The sequence below is a fragment of the Peromyscus maniculatus genome, chromosome 3 (assembly GCF_049852395.1).
Source record: "Peromyscus maniculatus bairdii isolate BWxNUB_F1_BW_parent chromosome 3, HU_Pman_BW_mat_3.1, whole genome shotgun sequence".
In the NCBI taxonomy this organism is placed as follows: domain Eukaryota; kingdom Metazoa; phylum Chordata; class Mammalia; order Rodentia; family Cricetidae; genus Peromyscus; species Peromyscus maniculatus.
The window spans coordinates 76,977,763-76,984,405 of record NC_134854.1 but is presented as its reverse complement, the minus strand read 5'-3'; positions in this window follow the sequence as shown (position 1 = coordinate 76,984,405).

The window sequence follows — 6,643 nt, the reverse complement described above, 5'->3', positions numbered from 1 at the left end:
TTGATGGGAGGGAGACTTGGGCATAGAATAAATTAGATATTTTCACTTACATTTCCCTATTCCCCACCCCCCACTGCTGAATTTAATTCTAGGTAGAGGGTCATCATATAGGAGAGGACCATGTAAGCATTAATATTCCTAAGGATCTTTCTTGTACAGACTTCCATCCATCAAGTCTGGCCAGGCTCCACCCTGCATTTCCAAGAAGATCAAAGGGGGTCAGGTGATGAACATCTTGTTAGGCAACAAGGACCTTTGGTTTACAGTTTGCAACTCAGGATTCATCAAAACCATCCAATGGGCTTTCAAAAATCCTAGTGCTAAGACCACTTCTGGGATCATCAAGGCAGGCTCTATGGGAGGACCACACTGATCAGTATTAGTGGCAAGCCGGGCGGCAGTGGCACATACCTTTGATCTCAGCACTCGGGAGGCAGAGCCAGGCAGATCTCTGTGAGTTTCGAGGCCAGCCTGGGCTACAGGGCGAGATCCAGGACAGGCGCCAAAACTACACAGAGAAACCCTGTCTCAAAAATCCAAAAACAAAACAAAACGAAAGAGAAGCCAGAGCTCCTAGCTCACCGCTCTGTGCTGTCAGGTTTGAAGATGCTGGCAGGACGGAGGACTTTAGCAAACAAATGATACTGTGAAAGAAGCACATGGTGATCGGCCAGATCTGGCCATCTCTGGTCCGGAAAGAAAAGGCAAGGTGTCCAATTCTTGCCAAGGTCTCTTGTATGACTGCATCCACAGACATGGAGCAGGGAAATAGAATGTGGTATTAGAGCACAAATTTTCCAATCAGCAGAGCGGCAACTCTTCCTCAGATCTTAGTCCATGCTGTGATTTTTAAAAATGCATGCCTGGGTGAATGAGCATCAACAATAAGCACTTACTTTAGGGCCACTCCCTTGGGGCAGGCAGCTGTCATCGAGGCAGATGTTTCCCAGCAAATCCACTCTATCATTTCTCAATCAGAAAGAAGATTAGAAATGGGATTTTCAACTCAGATGGGGTTGAAGGGTGATGTTTATGCCAGAGAAATGCTTCACACCACAGCTAGAAAAATTGCTTTGGGAAAAACACCTTCAACTTCTGATGTGTTCTGAATATATGAAAATAAAACTTTGAATGGAAAGAGGTGATATCACAGCTGAGCCCACCCACCATGGCGCGGATGGGGGGTGGAGGGTGGGGAGCTTTGATGGAAAGTATGTTTGCTGACACTAAAGGCCCAAAGATTTTGTCCTCCTCCATGTCACCTGCTAGTCCCCAGGGATGAAATGGATAGGGAGGGTGCAAGTGATGTAAACCAGAATGTTTATAGTACTTAACTCTTTTTTGTATAAGTTTCCTTCAAGACTGAAACATTGGACTGGGCTTGGAAACTGATTAAGCAGGAAGGTAAACTCAAAATAACTTCAGGAAGTCCCTGAAACTGACCAGATCCACTAGGTCCCTCCCTCCTGGAGTAAGCAATAAAAGCTGAGAATCAGTCTCAGTTAACAGATAAGCTGCAAAGACTCAGAAAAGTCAAGCTGCCTGGAAGAAACAGAAAGAGGCTGAGTTGCCTGGAAGATTTAGACCAGATTTAATGCAACTGGTTGAGCAGTGTGCTCCAAGTTTCCCAGTTTGTGATCTCTGACCCATGCTGGAGCAGGTTCTGGGGATGACACTGTTTTTCAGTCATTTCTGTTCCTGTAACCCCTCACTCATACTTTTGTAAGTAACCCCAATAAAACCAAGTTGGGCTTTGATGGTATCTGTACCCTGTTCTTTTGTGAGATCCCTAACTGGGGTGAGCAGATGTGTGTTGTGTCTCCCCAGGAAAAGTTTGGTCACACAACACTCACGTGTTATAGTTAATTTATGTCAACTTGACAGAGCCCAGGGCAACCACAGCCTTGGTCTCAAGTATTATTCTGTTTTGAGATAAGACTAACATTTCAGTTAGCAGATTGGGTAAAGTCAATAACCCTTCCTAATGTGGCTTGCCCCTAATAGTCAAGCTGAACAGAACAAAAATGCTACCCTTCCTTCAGGAATGAGAGAAAATTCTTCCAAGCACCTTCAGACTGGTTGCCATCAGCTTTTCTTCTGCCTGCAGATTTGAACAGAAAGACTAATATTTCCTGGAACTGGAGTCTGTTGGCCTTCAAGCTGGAGCCAACCATTCATCTCACCTACAACAGAAGGACCTCCTCACCTCCATAATCTCCAATAACTTAGAGTAAATCTCTCCTTTCACCCCCTACACACATGAATATCTATCTATCAATCTATCGATCTATCTACCTATCTATCTACCTATCTATCAATCTATCTATATCTATCTATCTATCTATCTATCTATCTATCTATCTATCTATCTATCTATCATATCCTGTCTGCATAGATGTCTTACATATAATACATATGTATCCTACTCTCTCTCTTTCTTTCCTGTTTGGTTGCTGTTGCTGCAATAAAACATCATGACCAAAACAAATTTACGGAGGAAAGGATTACAAGTCTACATCACAGTCCACAGAGTCAGGAAGTGAAGCAGAGACGATGGAAGAGCACTTCTTACTGGCTCGCTCAGCCCTCTTTCATATACAACCTAGGACCACCTGCCCAGGGAAGGCACTGTCCCACAGAAGTCGACTGGGTCATCTCACATCCATCATTAATAACAATAAAAAATGTACCACAGACTTGTCCTCAGGTAGGAGGCATTTTATCAATTGAGGTTTCCTCTCCCCAGATGCCCCTAATTTGTGTCAATTTGATTAAAAAAATAAACTACCCAGCACAATTAACCTCTTATCAACTTGGCACATGAATAACTCCCTGTTAAACCGTGATCTTTTCTTTCTTGTTTATCCCTAGGAGCTCATGTTAAATAGCAATATCACAACATAAGACATACTATAACTTTGAAGTCTCACAGTATTTAAAAATCCCGGCACTTTAAAAGTTCAGTCTTTAAAAATCCAAAGTAGCTCAACTTATGGATTCTTGTAAAATTAAAAAAAAAAAAAAACAAAGCCCAGGTTGAATATTTTCTTATTCCAAGAGAAAAGAACCAGTGCATTAAAAACAACCAGAGAAAGCAAAACCAAACTCCAACAGTGAAAATAGCTCGGTGTTGAATGCCTTGGACTCACTCACAAGCTTCTAGGTTCCAAAGGGCTTGGGCAGTGTCATTTTTCTGTCTCTTCTATCTGTAGCACACCCAGCTTGCCTTGTAGGCTCAGACCAGCTCAACCCTGCCCCTCCTGGTGTCCTTGGCAGTTGTTACATGTTCCTGGCACCTCCAATATTCTGGGGTCTCCACTGCAACTGAGGCTGTGCCTTCACCAATGGCCTCTTCTGGCCTCTCATGGCAGCAAATACGAGAGTCTCTCTCTTCCCTTTAGTCCTGCAGTTTTCATGACACCAAAACCAGCAAACCAGTGAAAGCCGGTGAAGCTCTTACACATTACCATGTTCAACTTCCAGTGTGAGACAGAGCCTTGGCCCACTATGGAAAGCAGTTTCAGTGTGCTGATGCTGGGGAAATACTTCACCGAAGATTTCACCTCAACGATACTGATCTCTTGTCAATTAAAACTCATTCTCCATCTCCAGCTAACCAGTGTCAGTTGTAGTAGTAAAAACAATGGTTTAATTTCCACATATTCTTAATTGATGTTCTCAGGTAGTCATCCTCAATACATTTTTTTTTTCATTCCCTCTGAGACTTTACAGGGCAGGTCACCATTGTCTGCACTGCTCTCAGCATTAACCTTCAAGTTCTCACAACAGCTCACTAAGCCCTGAGCACTCAGTGGCTTTCCCAGCCCAAGGCTCCAAGATCCCACAATCAACATGTATAGGCCTGTAACAGCAACAGTCCACGATCCTGGTACCAACTTTTGTCCTAGTTTGGTTTTCCTTGCTATGATAAAACACCATAACCAAAAGCAATTTTGAGGAGTGGTATTTGTCTTACACTTCAGCATCACTGAGGGATGGAACTCAAACACGCACCTAGAGGCAGGAACTGAAGCAGAAACCAGGGAGGAATGCTGCTCACCAGCTTGTTTTCCGTGGATCACTCTGCTTGCTTTCTTTTTTTCTTTAATAAAGCCCAAGACCACCTTCTCAGAAGTGGCAGCATCCTCCAGTAGGCTGGGCCATCCTGCATCAATTGCTAATTAAGAAAATACCCATACAGACTTGCCTATAGACTAATTGGGTTGAGGCATTTTCTCAGTTGAGGTTCCCTCTCCCAAGATAGCCCCAGCTTGCATCAAGTTGACCAAAAACTATTTCTCTCTCTCTCTCTCTCTCTCTCTCTCTCTCTCTCTCTCTCTCTCTCTCTCTCTCACACACACACACACACACACACACACACACACACACACACACATAACACACACACACACACACACACACACACACACACACACACACACACTTCATATCACATTAGTTACTTCTTCCATCCTTGTGACCAGATCCCTGACAAAGGTAATGTAGAGAGATGAGGTGTATTTTGCCTCTTGGTTTTAAGGATTACCAACCAACAGTGCTGGGAGGCATGCTGGAATTAATGATGGCAGTGGTATCAGCCAGGGCTCCTCACAGCTTAGGGGATCAGTAAGCAGATAGCACAGGACAGATCCCAAAGTGAGTATAACATTCAAAAGCCAACACCTAGCAACCTACATCCTAGCTAGCCCCCAAATTCCAAAGGCTTCTTCACTTCCCTGGGATGAGAGAGCCCCACCAGCTAGAGACTGCATGTTCAAACACATTAAGTTGGGGGAGCATAGGTATAGATCACGTTTAGACCTCAACACAGATGCATATATCCTTTGCATGCATTTTCTTGTCCTCTGTCTCCTAGTCTGCCTCTGAAATCGCTACCCAGCATATTGATGCGTTGAGAATGTTCTTCTCCTTCTGTATTCTTCCACATTTCTAATTTTTCAATATTGAGAATGTATAACCATTGATTTTTAAAATGCATATTATTGAAGGTTTATCATGACCAACAGAATGGATTATGTCCTTATATCCCAGGGCCTGTGCTTCAGAGCGATGCTTCTTCTCAAACTTAGAGTTTATAAACACGACCTGGGAGCTGTTAGTATTGATTCCTGGGCTGCCCTCCCCCCAGCTGCTGACTCAGGGGGTCCGAGTATAAATGAAGGCCTGCATTCTCCACGAGCTACTGGGTGGAGCTCAGGCTGCAAGTCGCCAAGCAGTGCTGTGAGCGACACCACCTAGGATTACTAGAGTATGATTGAAGCCCCTTACTAGGGGACTGTCACTTAACCTCTTCCCATGTTCACCATCGGGTCAGCATTTTAATAAATCCTGCGATGCTTTGCAGCTGTCTTTCTGCCTGGCTCTCTCACTCTGCTGAAAAAACCTGGAGGCAGCGATGACATGTCACAGCTTTTGTATCCCTCCTCATTATCCCAGGAACCTTTCCTATAATAGAATTTCAGAAATGTTTATAGAATGCGACAGCTTATCTTTGTTCTGGTTTCCCAAGCCATTTAAAGGCAGCAGACTGCCCTGATTTTCCCCACGGTGGGGCAGAAGCAGGATGAACACAATGGGATGCTGTCTGATAGCCATTCGGCCCTGCCCTGGGAATTTAATTTTCTATAAGCCTAAATGTAATTCTCCTTGGGAGAGTTACATTCATGAACCGGAGCACTTCAGACCCCCTTGTGACATTAAAGGTTTGTCTACTGAACGTTACCAGTCTTGGGGGACACTGAGTTTTCTCAATTTATATTTCTAGGCAAGTGAATGTACGCAATTGTGTAGACAAAATGACTGAATGCTAAACTCATCTCGTTTTCAGTTTTGATCCAGATGTATGATACTGGACAAAAATACCCTAGGGTTAAAAGTGGGTTTTATTGACTGCATTTGTCGACTACTTGAACATGATAATCTGACAAGATTTATGAGAAAAAATAAAGAATGTTACAACTTTATACATTTTCATTTTCAAGTCTGTATCTATATTCCCCTTCCACTACATCCTGCCATGACACCGTGGCCTAGCTTTGTTTCTTCAGGTTTTTTTTTTGTGATATTGTTTTATTATTGATTGGCAGTATCCCACCACCTTAATGGGAATTTTCTGGCATTCAGACTGGAAATCTAACACCACTGTTAACCTTCCTCTGCCCTCCCATTTTTCAAGATCTGTCATTACATTCTCTATTGTGGAGCATCCTGTCACCATCTCATAATAGGAATTCAGTTCATTTGCATATGTATTTACATGTCTTTATTAATAGGGAGAAGACCAGGTGATTAATGAATGGCATTTCCCATTTTCCAAAAGGAATGTTGCCATTAAAAAATTTTCATATTCAAAGCATTGAAATACATAGACATAAGTAAGAAAAATGCATTTATGGTGGTCTTTATATTATTAAAAGTGTTCTTTTCATAAAGTAGTTCAAGTTTCCTATGGGCATTTTAGAGTTTAGAAATCGATAACGGTAACTTTAAAAAATCAGCCATATTGCCATCACCATTGGTAAATGATGTCATTCTCCCCGCTGTGGCCATCTGCAGCTGAACACTCGGATTTTTAAAGTTTAGATTTTGTTGGAACAGAAACATTCGTGGGGAAAAAAACTGT